General features: G+C 42.1%; 1 long non-coding RNA gene across 2 annotated transcripts in view; it reads left to right on the forward strand.

Annotated features, from left to right (window-relative positions):
• Positions 1–14,602, forward strand: part of LOC140730364 (uncharacterized) — a 29,491-nt gene extending 14,889 nt beyond the window's left edge. The window contains exons 3-4 of one of the 2 annotated variants that reach the window (XR_012099575.1): positions 6,042–6,249; positions 14,497–14,602. This is a non-coding gene — a long non-coding RNA (uncharacterized lncRNA). Of the gene's footprint in view, positions 1–6,041; positions 8,394–14,496 lie in introns of those variants that run through there. The other variant, XR_012099574.1, reaches the window with a different exon arrangement.
• The last annotated feature ends 354 nt before the right edge of the window (positions 14,603–14,956 follow it).

Consider the following 14,956-nt stretch of genomic DNA (forward strand, 5'->3'; position numbering starts at 1 on the left):
ACGAGATTCTAAACTTAAGAGATTTTGCAGACGCTGGAAATCCAGAGTAACACCCACAAAATTCTGGAGGAAATCAGCAGGTCAGGCAGTATCAATGGAAAGGAATAAACAGTCAATGTTTCAGGCAGAGACCCTTCATCAGGCCTCACCTATCAGACTCTGCCTCTACCCTTCTCCTTCCCCATACCTGCCTCTATCTGCCCAGGATTTTCTTCTTTTTTGATTACTCCCAGCATCTTTCTCTCCATACTCCTTCTCCCCCTCCCCCAACCTGGCTCCTTCTGCCATTCGACTAGTATTTAAATGGTAAACGATTGCAGCATGCTGCTGTGCAGAGGGACTTGAGAGTGCTTGTGCATGAATCACAGAAGGTTGGTTTGCAGTTGCAGCGGGCTAACAAGAAGGCAAATAGAATGTTGGTCTTCATTGCTGGAGGGATTGAATTTAAGAGCAGGGAGGATTTGCTGCAACTGTACAGGTTACTGGTGAGACCGCATCTGGAGTACTGCGTGCAGTTCTGGTCTCCTTACATGAGGAAGGATATATCTGCTTTGGAGGTGGTGCAGTGGAGGTTCACCAGGTTGATTCCAGAGATGAGGGGGTTAGACTATGAGGAGAGATTGAATCACCTGGGACTGTACTCTCTGGAATTCAGAAGAATGAGAGGAGAGCTTACAGAAATGTATAAAATTATGAAAGGGATAAGGTAGAGGCAGGAAAGTTGTTTTCACTGGTAGGTGATACTAGAACTAGGGGACATTGCCGTAAGATTTGGGGGAATAGATTTAGGACTGAAATTAGGAGGAACTGCTTTTCTCAGAGAGTGGTGAATCTGTGGAGTTTTCTGCCCAATGAAGCAGTATAGGCTACCTCAGTAAATATATTTAAGACAAGGTTAGATAGATTTTTGCATGGTTGGGAAATTAAAGGTTATGGAGAAAAGGCAGGTAGGTGGAGATGAGTCAATGGCCAGATCAGCCAGGATCTTATTGAATGGTGAAGCAGGCTCGATGGGCCAGATGGCCGACTCCTGCTCCTATTTCTTGTGTTCTTGATCCCACCAGTTTTCACCTATCATCTACCAGCCTCTGTCTCACTCCTCCCCATTACATCTATCTACTGGCTTTCTTCCCTCAGCACTCTCAGTCTTGATGCAGGGTCATGACCTGAAACTATGGCCATTCATTTGTTTTCACAGATGCTGCTTGACCCAGAGTTCTTCCAGCAGTTTTTGTTTTTGTTTGCTCTGTGACAATTACCCAACTGGGTAGCTCTTTCACCAATGTTGAATCCCAGCATCTTCAGGAGAATGACTGAGTGAGTGAAGGGAAGTAGATAAAATCTATAATGACACACTCATCACATAGAGATGCTACGTGTAGGGTTGGTAATGTAGATGATGGAAGTACTAGAGACAGCAAATGCTGTAATCTGGAGCAGCACTGGAGAAACTCTATACGTCAGGCAGGAGCTGTCGGGTCCAGTGCAAAGGAGAATTTTGGTTTACTAATTATATAATCAAATGAATGTATAAAATTGGCAAGAACGTTGTCCCATTGGCCAGTAGTTCAATCTTTTTCTGTTCTTAGCCCACTCATGATTTTCATTTCCCTCTGTTCCAGCACCCCTCCCCCCCCCCCCCCCCCCCCCCCCCACCAACCCCCATAGTCTATGTTAGTTGCTAAAGTCTTATTTGGTCAAATGTACTAATTATTCCAATATCCATTCAATATATTGTTTTTATACAGGTTATAGGTATTATATGTTATATATAGTTATATTTTTCAGATGTATATGAAAAATAACTATTTTCAAAGCTCTGAATTGAATAGTTTATTTAATATGTATATAAAATATTTTCCCAACCAGCAACAAAATATCGCTCAGTATTGTTACTTTGGGTATTTAGTGTCATAGATCCTTGCGACTGTTGCAAAGTTTTAAGGTGATCTGGTTGCAACTTTGTTAAAGATCACCTCTTTTCAGTTACCAGCTTATGATGGCAGGCGAGGAATCTGACTGAAAGCACAGTTGCATCTCCAGCACGCACACAGTCTAAGCTATTTTGCTGCCTCATTTGCATTATCCAGCATATCTTTCCATTCATTTCATCCAGGGTTCCAATTAAATTACATATATTCAACTCTTTTAGTAATGAAATATTTTAGTAATATTTCATTGAAACAGTTAACTTACTATGACCCATTCAAAAGCTCCCATGGCGCCTAGTTTCTTGTTTTTCGCTCATGGCCCCAACAGAGTCCAGCACGGCACCCGGTTGGGATGACTTGGCCCATATTGAGAACCACTGCTATAAGCAACACTGCCTAGAGCATTGTGATAAGTACTCAAATTTACACAGAACTGCGTGAGAGATGTTGAGCTACATCCTAGGATGTGCTGGAACACATCATCAGTGATGTAACCTGGGTATTTCCAGTCTTTCAACATCAGACATGCTCACCCAGGTGACCCAGCCAGGGATGATCAGGCCCTGACTTGTGTCACAGCAGCATTGGTCCACGGGTCACACCTCGTGATCCAGAGCCGTTAGGAGGCTCCTCTGTGACTGTCCTGATGGCTCTTTTCTTTGCAGCCCCCATTATGCCAAGGAGGGTGTAGGTTCTGCACTGCAAGCAACCAGCTAAAACTCTACAGCTCACCTCTATTAGCTTGCATTGTGCCCTCCGCCCCTGTCTCTGGCACTGCTCTATCAGCTCCTGGTAATTGGCTTTCTTACGTTCAAATGCCTCCTCAATCCGGACTTCCCAAGGAACTGTCAGTTCTACCGTGACCACCTGCTTTGAGTTTTCTGACAGAATGACCATGTCAGGCCTCTGTTTGCCAAGATCAACTTTCAGTTGCCAGTCAGATGCTGTGGCAAGCAAGCTTGTTGATCATTGGGTTGAGGCTGTGACTGATCTCCAAGCTTTGAAAAAGGCTTTCTGATTTGGCAGAGGTGCCTACTTTTGTTATTGGCCAGGGAGATACTTTCTGCCACTTCATGAATTACATCAAGAAATCAGAACCGTTAAGGGGAGGGGTGGAAATTTACATTTCCAGAGCAAAAATTCCAGAAGAAAAGGCCAAGGTAATTTGTGCCTTAATTGCACAGATGAGAACTTGTGAAGGCAAATTTCCAGCTTTTAAGGGGTCCTTCCTTTACTGGATGGGAATTTTTCAGTGCAGGTGGAACTTCCAGTGTGGTTTTGTGGTTGTGTAAGTGTTAACAGAGTGATTTTTATTGTACTGGTGTGAAGGTTGAGGACCAGTCCAGGGAGAGACAAATCTCAAAGCAAAGGTAGGTGGTTATGTCAGCAATTCATTTGCACCCCCTTAAGCCAAATGAAGAATTCCAGGAGATCACATGGCAAATTTGTCTAGCTGCTGATTGGGCAGAAGTACTTTTTCATAACTATCAGTGAAATAGGCATCCCGTTTATAGTTGTAGTGGGGATCAGGGTGTTTAAAATGAACCTGCTCGTTATCACCTCCAGCCCTGGTAATGAAATACCAAGATCAGAACATTTACTGCTATTAGCAGTTGAATAACTACAATGGAATTTACAACTTCCGTGTCACCATTCACCCAGTGCAATTTGAACTTCACTCATGCCAATAAAAAATATTTTTGCCCTATGATGATTATGGGTATTACTTAAAACCTTGTACAATGAGAATCAAAATGAATGTGACCTGGATTTAATTTGGCAACATTAAATTCTGGTGTTTAATTAAAGGAAACGCTGTGAACCATACATATAAGCTAAGCCCGGAAGGCTGTGATGGAGAAAGTGCAGTGATGGGTGAGATGCAATGGGGCAAACAATTGAGTTTCCCACATAGAGCTCTAAGTCTGTAGAACATAGAACAGGACAGCACAGGAACAAAAGGAGAAAATCTGCAGATGCTGGAAATTCAAAGCAACACTCACAAAATGCTAGTGGAAGTCAGCAGGTCAGGCAGTATGGAAAAGAGTAAAAGGTCGACGTTTCAGGCTGAGACCCTACTTCAGACAGTCCTGAAACATTAACTGCTTACTCTTTTCCATAGATTCTCCCTGACCTGATGAGTTCCTCCAGCACTGTGTGTGCATTGCACAGGAACTACAGGGGCTTTGACCCATGCTGTTGCCCCAAACTAATTAAACTGGGAATTACATGCCTAACTAAAATAATCTCTTCTGCCCTACACAAGGTTGATATCCCTCCATTTTCTGCATATTCTTATCCCTCTTGAAAGCCTCTATCCTACTTGCCTCCACAAACTACCACTTGTGGCAGCACATTCCAGACACCCATCACTGTGTGGGTAAACAAAATTTGCCCCACAACATTTCCATTGAACTTACTCCTTCTAACCTTAAATGCATGCTGTCTAGTATTCAGCATTCTGACCCTGGGAAAATGATACTGGCTATCTACTCTGTGTATCCACTTGTAATTTCATACATTTCTATCAAGTCTCCCATGAACCTCCACGGCTCCAGAGAAAACAACACAAGTTTGTCCAGCTTCTGCCTGGACTAAAGGCTTTGTGCCTTAAAGCATATAGCCATTAATCCGAGCAGCATCCTGGTGACATTCATCTGTACTCTCTTGAAAGCCTTCACATCTTTCCTACTAGAACAGAATGCAATGCTCCAAACTCAAAGTTCAAAAGTTCGAAGTAAATTTATTATCAAAGTACATATATGTCACCATATGCAATCCTGAGATTCATTTTCTGCTGTCCAGACTCAATACATTCATAGTCAAAAAATAGCCATAATAGAATCAATGAAGTGGTTAAACCTGACGAGAGTTAATGAGAATGTGGGGAGAGTAGAATGCAGTTTGTGTATTGTTATGTTGTGTAACTCAAAAAACTAATCAAGAGAAAAATACAGGAGACCAGAAAAACTTAGTTTAACTTTAGTGAGGCGCAGACATGTGACATGGTGGCATAATGATGTATGCTGTTCAGGTAATTCTTACATATAACCCATAATGCATTATGTAAACAAATAAATACTGTTTAATCATCTAATATATTTACAATATTACTGAAATATTAAATGCACAACATTCTTCCCTGCCTAGCAATAAACTCCAACTCAATATAGAGTGCATCTCAACTCAAATATAGAATGTATTGTTCTCTCGTCATCATATATATACATACCCGCACAGTATACTATATAATACAACCACAATTATAGACATCCACATCATAGTAAAATTTAAATTGCCTAATTCAGGCCTAAAGATTTAATCACTATGGGAGGATTTCCTGCGCTTGTGAGATGACATCTTTCCTCGTCGAGGGTCACTCTGCTTGCTAGGTGAAGCTTGTGGCTAAGACACAATCTCAGGGTCTTGGGCCTGCTTTTTCATGGTTATTGGAGTTGACTTTGGGACAGCAGAAAGTAGTTCTGACTGTTCTGCACACCTTCTGCTGTATGTGTTGGCATCCCAAACAATGCATGGCAAGCTACTTGATCTGCTGATCTATCCCAAGCCACCAGACAAATCCTTGAGACAATGCTTTCATTTTAACCAAGCCTAGATGACTAGCATGTAGCTCCCAATACATTAGTTCTCAGCTTGGATGGTACAACAATTCTCAATCCCCACATAAGGCAACCCCCAAGGGCAAGTTCATCTGGATGCTGGTAAAAATGGGGGGACTGGAATTCCTGCTGCACTTTTTAGCTTTTTTGGGTTGCCATCTAGACCTGAGACAGTGCGGGATCTTTTCTGATTCTCCTTTGGATCATCTCTGTCATAAAAAGGAAACTTTTGATTTGCATGAAGGAGAATATGTCAAGAGGAGTGTCCTCTTTCATCAATTTTTTCAAGCATTTCCTTTCCCAAGGGTAAATGGGATAATCCACCAGCACCTCCATGGTTACTTGCCCCCTTGAATTTAATCTTGTACTGGTGTCCTCCAATAAATGGAGCCCATCTCTGCATTCATGCTGCTGTTCATGGAACAGCGTTCTGTGGATTGAAAATGGACAGTTGATGATCACTAATGAGCGTAAATTCTCTCCCATACAGATACCGGTTGAAACTTACCACACTGCAAACCAGAATCAAGGCCTCGCTGTCAATCTGTGCACAGTTTTTGTCTGTAGCTATAAGGGGATATGATGCTGAGACTTTGGAGCAGTCACTTCCATCACTCATAAGGTGTGACGTGACTGCCCATATACCATAAGGCGAGGAGGCACAGGCAAATTTCACTGGATGATCTGGATCATAATGTGTAAGTATCATGGCTGACGTCACCATTTCCTTCACTATCCATTAACATCTATTCCTGCTTTGTTGTAATGACTTCAAGCAGTGGAGCACAGTAGCCATGTTTGGTAGGGACCCGTTAGAGTAATTGACAAATTGTAAAAAGGACCACAATGGTGACACATCTTTTAGCTTTGGGGCATCTACCACCGCTGGAATTTTCTCAGCACACCTGTGTACGTCAATGGTGTGACCACAGTAAGCGATGCTTGATTTAAAGAATTCACACTTGTTGTGTTGTGCTCTGAGCCCATAATCTTCTAATCTTTTTAACACTGTCATGAAGTTTTGGAGGTGTTTCTTGTCATTGTTACTGGTAACGATGGTGTCATCCAGGAAACACTGTTACCTTACAGCACCTGGTCCATAGTTTTCCACCAGAGTGCAGGTGCAAGTGCTACTCCAAAAATAAGCCTATTATAGTAATAAAGCCCTTTGTGAGTGTTAACGGTGAGAAACACTTTGGGCCATTCTTCCAAATCCACCTGTTCATAAGGCTCTGCTAAGTCCACTTTCCCGAAGTGTTTTCCTGCAGAAAAGTTTGGAAAGATATCCTCTATCCTGGGCAGAGGGTATTGATCTACCTTCAGTACTGGGTTGATGGTGACCTTGAGATCACCACAGATCATGACAGAGCCATCCTTTTTTGCAACTGGGACCACTGTCTCCACTCAAATGTGGAAAGAATTCCTTCATCCTCCATGCAATAAAACTCACTGGGTTTATAAATCTTGGGGTGGTATTTTCATTTAACATTATTTTACCCTTAATATGTCTGAGTTTTCCAGTGTCATCCTTGAACACTGCTATGGCATCATCCAATACCTTATTAAATCCACTTTCAGTTGACTATATTGCAGGGTATGTGGCAAACAAATGGTGGATGGATCTCCAGTCGAGTTGTGGTCGTCTCAACCAATCACAGCCTAACAATGCTGGACCTCCTGTTATTACCACATACAAGCCTAATGTGGCTTGTTCATTGTTGTATTTCACTGTTACGAATGTCATTTTCACAGGAGTTACATTTTCTTCAGCATAAGTCCTTAATTGGATAAGCTTCAGTTCAATATCTTTGAAATGCTGTTCAAACTCATTTTGTAGAATGACTGAAACAGCTGAGCCAGTGTAAATTCTATTTTAATTAATTTGCTGTCCCTTCTGATGCAAGGCTTATTGCTTGTCTCCTATTAGTCTTCACATTGTCAATCTCAAGGCTACTCAGGCTTGTGTCACTCTCGTCATTATCAGATCTTTCATCAACTGCATGCAGATTAGTGCTCTTTTTAAAACTGCAACTTGATTTTTTTATCTTTTTCTCTTCCCTGTGCAGACCGTTTATTTTTGTCTGCCTGACATGCTCTTTGTAGGTGTCCTACTTTGTTGCATTTTCTGCAAGTTTGGCCTTTAAACCTACACCTTTCTCGATGGTAACTCAATGTGTTCAGCCAGGCTGGTTTCTGTTTAGACTTTGCAGTCACATCACCCAGAAGTTGCAGGAGCCAGGTAGCTGAGTGACTGTCAGATGAGGGAAAGGGAATAGGCCAACATTGCAGAGTATCCCTGTGCCTGCTCCCCTCAATATTGTATGGGATACTTTGGATACTGTTGGGAGGGAACGAACTACCAGGAGAAAACATCAGTAACCAGGTCTCCGGCACTGAGTCTAGCTTTATAGCTCAGAAAGGAAGGAAGGAGAAGAGGAGTGCAGTGGTGATAGGGGATTACATAGATAGAGGAACAGACAGTAGATGCTATGGATGTGGAAGAGAACCTGGATGGTAGGTTCCATCCCAGAAGCCAGGGTTAGAAACGTCTTGGATTGGGTCAATGATATTCTAAAGGGGGAGAATAAACATTCAGAAGTCATGGTACCAATGTCATAGGTAGGTAAAAGGATGAGGTCCTGACGAGAGAATGTAGAGACAGCTAGAAAGCTGAAAGGCAGGACCTTAGGGGTAGTAATCTCTGAATTGCTGCCTGTGCCACATGCCAGTGAGGGTCAAAATAGGATGATTTGGCAAATGAATGCATGGTTGAAAGGGGAGAGGGCAGAGTTTCAGATTTCTGGATCATTGGGATCTCTTCTGGGGAAGCTATGACCTGTACAAACAGAACTTGAAAGGGTCCAATATCCTTGCAGCAAAGTTTGCAAGAGTTGTCAGGGAAGGTTTTAAATAATTTGTTGAGTGATGAGAACCAGCGTGATAGGGCAGAGGATGGGGCAGTTGGTATAGGTAGATGCAGTGTGTAGTGAGACTGTGAGGCAGGACGAGCAGATGATCAGACATAATAGGGCAAAATGACCCAAGTAGAAAAAGGCAGTAGCAAGCGGGTCGTGGCAGCATAATAGAACATTGACTAGGTATCTTGGAATTACAGTCACAAGGAAGTTTAAAGATCTCTTTCGTGAAAACTTTGTCAACCTTTCATATGCTACAAAACAGAGTCTGGCACAATGGTTACCTCTATCTATGTCCTTGGTAGGTCGTATCAATGTCGTCAAAATGTATGTTCTCCCCAAGTTCTTATACTTATTTCAATCTATCCCAATTTTTATTCCTAAATCTTTTTTTGATTCCTTAGACTCTATTATTTTGTCATATCTGTGGCAGAATAAGTGCTCTAGAATTAATAAAATCCACCTCCAAAAATCTAAAAAAGAGGGTGGCATGGCTTTACCTAACTTTCGCTTATATTACTGGGCAGCTAATATACGTTGTGCTGCCTTCTGGTCTTTCTTTCACGGTCAACCTGAGTGCCCTAACTGGGTGGCAATGGAGTTGAGCTCCACTAAAGAATTATCTATATCTGCACTTCTTGGCTCTGCACTCCCTAGCAGTCTGCCCAGATCAATAGCTAATCCTCTGGTTAGACACACTTTGCGTATATGGGCTCAGTTCAGGAAATGCTATGGTTTCCAGGGGTTTTCCATTTCTAGCCCTGTCGCACATAATCACCTTTTTTTACCTACCACGTTCGATTCAGCATTTCATGTTTGGTACAGGAAGGGCATTAGACATTTTGAAGATGTCTTCATTGATAACCGCTTCGCTTCTTTTCAACAGCTCTCTGTTAAGTTCAACCTGCCTAACGCTCACTTTTTCAGATATCTCCAAATCCGACACTTTACTGCTCCTTTAATTCCTAACTTTCCTGAAATGCCTGCGAAAAATGCTATGGACCTATTTCTCTCCATTAATCCACTAGGTAAAGGTTTAATTTCAATTATCCAAGATAAACTAGCAGCCTTACGACGGGCCCCTGTGGATAAAATTAAAATGGCCTGGGAGCAGGATTTAAATATCTCCTTATCTGAGGAGAGCTGGGACTCAGTTCTCAAATCGGTTAACTCAACCTCTCTTTGTGCTCGCCATTGTCTCTTACAGTTTAAGATTGTTCATAGAGCCCATATGTCTAAATCTAAACTATCTCGATTCTACCCTGGCATTAGTCCGCTCTGTGATAAATGCAAGAGGGTCGTGGCCTCTCTCATCCATATGTACTGGCTCTGTCCTAGCTTGGAGAAATTCTGGAAAGATGTCTTCACTACACTATCGGGTATTCTGAATCAGCACCTAGAACCTAACCCCTTAATTGCTCTGTTCGGTTTTTGGGGCGAGACAGATTTATGTCTGGGTCCGACCAAATGCCGAATACTATCCTTTGCCTCTCTCCTGGCGAGATGCTTGATCCTCCTTAGATGGAGAGATGTTGCCCCGCCCACTCATGCGCAATGGCTTAACGACATTATGGCCTGCTTGGACCTCGAAAAAATTCATTATTCAGTTCTCAATTCGGATTTAAAGTTCCATAAGATCTGGGGGCCTTTTATCGAGTACTTTCATAACCTTCCTCTTGACTAGGGTTTTTTTTTCTTTTCAGTCCCTTGCTTTCAGCTCCCCTTTTTTTTTCTGGTAGTAGGCATTATTATCCTCTGTTGCTAAGTGTATTTACAGTCTGGGAGTTTGACTGTCCGGACTTATACTCTCTATACTGTGTGGTGGTTGGTCTGGAATTGTTTTTTTTTTCTTCTGTTGTGGGGCTTGGGGAGGACACTAAGCTCACTTGTCTTTAATATAGGTGCTTTTTTGTTAAATTCTCTTCCTGTGTAGCATATTGTTATTGTATGCTTAACCTTGCTCTGTATTAATGCTCCTCATTGGGATTTGGGGTTTTTAATTTTGTAAAATGTTTTGAAAAACTAATAAAAAAATTTTTTAAAAAAAGAACATTGACTAGCAACCAATTCGCAAATTAAAGGAATGCACTGGAAAGAGCAGCGACCATCGTTACAGCAGCTGTCATCTGAGTGGACAGAGTCAGAGTGGTGATCTTGAGTCTTTAGCTCTTTAAGGCTTCAGCAAAGAGAGTCTTCAGTCAGAGAAATCAAAAAAATACAGGAAACTGGGTGAAGTCAGGAAGGGAAAAGGGGTTAAGGAGCCAGTGCAGAGTACTCCTGTGGCCATCCCCATCAACAAAAGGTATATCACTTTGGATACTGTTGGGGGGTTGGGGTTGACCTAACACAAGTCACAGTGGTCGGGTCTCTGTCACTGAGTCTGCCTCTGTGACTCGGGGGGGGGGGGGGAGGGAAGAGGCACTGTGGTTCTGGAAGTCCTGTGGGCAAGAACGAGATTCCCAGATGGGTATGTTGCCTCTCAGGTGCCAAGGACAGAAATATCTTGGCTTGAGTCCTCAGCATTCTTAAGTGGGAGGGTGATCAGCCAGAGGTCGTGGTCCACATAGGTAATGTGAAATGTGTAGGCTGAGCAACAAGGTTCTGCAAAGGGAGTTCAGGGAGTGAGGTGCTAAGTTAAAGAGCAGGACCACCAGGGTTGTGATCTCAGGATTGCTACCTGCGCCATGTGCTAGATTATACTTGGGAGCTTAATATCCAAGGATACAATTGTATCGAAAGGACAGGCAGGAAGGCAGAGGGGGCAGCATTGCTGTGTGGGTGAAAAATGAAATAGAATCATTAGAAAGAGGTGACATAGGTCGAAAGGTGTTGAAACATTGTAGATACAGCTAAGGAATTGCGAGGGTAAAAAGATTCAGACGTCCAAACAGTAGTAAGGATGTGGTCTACAAATCATAACAGAAGATCGAATATGCATGCCAGAAGGCAATGTTACAATAGTCATGTAGGATTTCAATATGCAGGTAGATGGGAAAAATCAGTTTGGTGCTGGATTCCAAGAGGGGGAATTTATAGAATTCCTGCACGATGGGTTTTTAGAGCAGTTGAGCCCACCAGGGGATCAGCTATTCTGGATTGGGTGTTGTGCAATGAACCAGAATTGATTAGAGAGCTTAAGATAAAAGAACCCTTAGAAGCACGTGATCATAATATGATCAAATTCGACTTGAAATTTGAGAAGGAGGAGCGAAAGTCAGATATATCAGTATTACTATGGAGTAAAAGGAAATTACAGAGTTAGGAGAAGGAATTGACCTGAATTGATTGGAAAAGAACACCGGCAGGGAAGATGGCAGAGCAGCAATGGTTGGAATTTCCGGCAGCAATTCAGAAGGCACAGGCTATATACATCCCTAAGAGGAAGAAGTATTCTGAAAGTAAGATGACACCACTATGGCTAACAAGAGAAGTCAAAGCCAACATAAAAGCCAAAGAGAAGGCATTTAATAGAGCAGAAATTAGTAGGGTGTTAGAGGATTGGGAAGCTTTTAAAAACCATCAGAAGGCAACTAAAAAGTCATCAAGAAGTAAAGATGGAGTGCAAAAGTAAGCTAGCCAATATTATTAAAGAGTATACCAAAAGTTTCTTCAGATTCATTAAGAGCATATGACCATAAGTCATTGGAGCAGAATTAGACTATTTGGACCATCAAGTCTGCTCCACCATTCAATCATGGCTGATCCTTTTGTTTCCCCCCACCCCCAGCCACACTCCCTGGCCTTCTACCCATAACCTTTGATGCTGTGTCTAATCAAGAACCTATCAAGTTCTGCCTTAAGTACACCCAATGACCTGACTTTTACAACTGCCTGTGCTAACAAATTCCATAAGTTCACCACCCTCTGTCTAAAGAAATTTCTCCACATCTCTGTTTTAAATGGATACCCCTCTATCCTGAGGCTGTGCCCTCTGGTCCTAGACTTCCCCACCATGGGAAACATCCTTTCCACATCTTTTCTGTCTAGGCCTTTCAATATTTGAAACATTTCAATGAGATCCCCACTCATCCTGCTAAATTCCAGCAAGTACAGACCTAGAGCTATCATTTAGTGTAAAAGAAAGGCGAGAGTGAATATTGGACCGTTGAAAACCAATGCTGGTGAGGCAGTAATAAGGGAAAAGGAACGGTGGATGAATTGAATAAGTATTTTGCATCAGTTTTCACTATGGAAGACACTAACAATATGATAGAAGTTCTAGGTATCAGGAGGCATAAAGTGTGTGAAATTACCTTTACTAGAGAGAAGGTTCTTGGTAAACTGAAGGTAGTTCTGAAAATAGTTAAGTCACCTGGACCTGATAGTATACTCTCCAGAATTCTGAAAGAGGCAGCTGAAGGGACTGTGGAGGCATTAGTAATGATCGTTCAAGAATCACTGGTTTCAGAAATGGTTCCAGAAGAATGGAAGATTGTAAATATCCCTTCACTCTTCAAGATGGATGAGAGGCAGAAGAAGGGAAACTATAGGCCAGTTAGTCTGACCTCAGTGGTTGGAAAGATGTTGGAGTCGATTATTAAGGATGAGGTTTCAGGATACTTGGAGGCCCATGATAAAATAAGTCGAAGTCAGCATGGTTTACTTAAGGAGAAATCTTGCTGACAAACCCCAAAGGAATTACTTGTGGAAATAACAGGCCGGATAGACAAAGGAGACTCAGTGAATGTTGTTTGCTTAGATTTTCAGAAGACCTTGGGCAAACTGCCGCACATGCGGTCTCTAAACAAAATAAAGCCCATGGTGTCATATGAAAGATATTAGCATAGATAGTATATAGTATATTGGCTATCTGGCAAGAGGCAAAGTGTGGGAATAAAAAAGAGGGCCTTTTCTGATTGGCTGCCAGTGACTAGTGGTGTTCCACAGGAGTTCATGTTGGGATCGTTTCTTTCCACGTTTTATATCAATAATTTGGATGATGGAATTGATGGCTTTATGGCCAAGTTTGTGGACAATACAAAGATAGATGGAAGAGCAGGTCATGTTGAGGAAGTAGTGAGCTTGCAGAAAGACATATTAGGAGAATGGGCAAATAAGTGGCAGAATGAATATAGTGTATTGAAGTGTATAGTCATACACTTATGTAGAAAGAATAAAGGTGATGGGTAATGGGGATAGTCAAAAATCAGAGGTGCAAAAGAACTTGGGAGTACTTGAGCAGGATTCCCTAAAGGTAACCTTGCAGGCTGAGTTTGTGGGAAGGAACGCAATGCTTGGACAATGCAGATGTGCAGAGGATGTTTCCGATAGTGGGGGAAGTCTAGGACCAGAGGGCACAGCCTCAGCATAGAAGGACGTCCCTTTACAACACAGATGAGGAGGAATTTCTTTAGCTGGGGGTAATAGAACTCTGACAGACAGTTGTGGAGACCAAGTCATTGGGTATATTTAAAAAGCTGATATGTTCTTAATTATTAAGGGCTTTGAAGGTTGTAGGCAGAAAACAAGAGAATGGGGTTGAGAGTGCTAATAAATCAGTCACAATAGAAAGGTGGAGCAGACTCATTAGGCCAAATGGCCTAATTTTGCTCCTATGTCTTTTGGTTTTATGATCTTAGGGAATTTAAAAGAATGGGGAATCTCACTGAAACCGACTATTGTAAGGTCTAGATCCAGTGGATGTGAGAGTTTGTTTCATATAGTGGGAGAGTATAGGATCAGAGGGCACAGCCTCAGAATAGAATGACAGCCCTTTAGAAAAGAGGTCAGGAGGGAATTTCTTCAGCCAGAGGGTAGCGAAACTGTGGAATTTATTGCCACAGATGTCTGTGGAGGTCAAGTCGTTGGGTATATTTAAACCAGACATTGATAGGTTCTTGATTAGTAATAATGTCAAAGGTAATGGGGGATGGCAAGAGAATGGGGTTGAGAGGGATCATAAATCAGCCCTGATGGAATAGCAGAGCAGATTCATTGAGCTGAATGGGCTAATTCTGCTCCTATGTCCTATGGTCTTATGGTCTATTAATCAACAACCTTCCTATCTCTCTGTTTTCCTCTCTCCTCTAGGGCAGGAGATACAGAAGTGTGACTGCATGTATCACCACGCTGAAGGATAATTTCTATTCTGCCGTTATCAAGCTCTTGAACTTTATGAGCCCTGTCATAAAAGATTAATTCTTGAACTCCCCATCTATGCAAATAAATTGCATGGCCCTTGCACTTTATTTATTTTCATGTTTTCTTTTTCATGCTGTAAAATTCTATGATTAAAAATTTATCTTGTTTGACTAGCATGCTTATCAGCCAGACTTAGAGCCGTAGAGACATAGCTGCAGAATAGAAACAGTCCTTTGGCTTATCCACGCTGTGCTGGGCTGGTTTTCTGTCTAGTCCATGCATTCTACCTGCACTTGAATCATAACACTCCATACCTCTCTCACCCATATACCTATTCAAACTTCTCTTAAATGTTTCAACTGAACCTGCCTCTACTACTTCTGCTGGCAGCCCGTTCCACACTTATACC

This window comes from Hemitrygon akajei, chromosome 1 (genome assembly GCF_048418815.1).
Source record: "Hemitrygon akajei chromosome 1, sHemAka1.3, whole genome shotgun sequence".
In the NCBI taxonomy this organism is placed as follows: Eukaryota; Metazoa; Chordata; class Chondrichthyes; order Myliobatiformes; family Dasyatidae; genus Hemitrygon; species Hemitrygon akajei.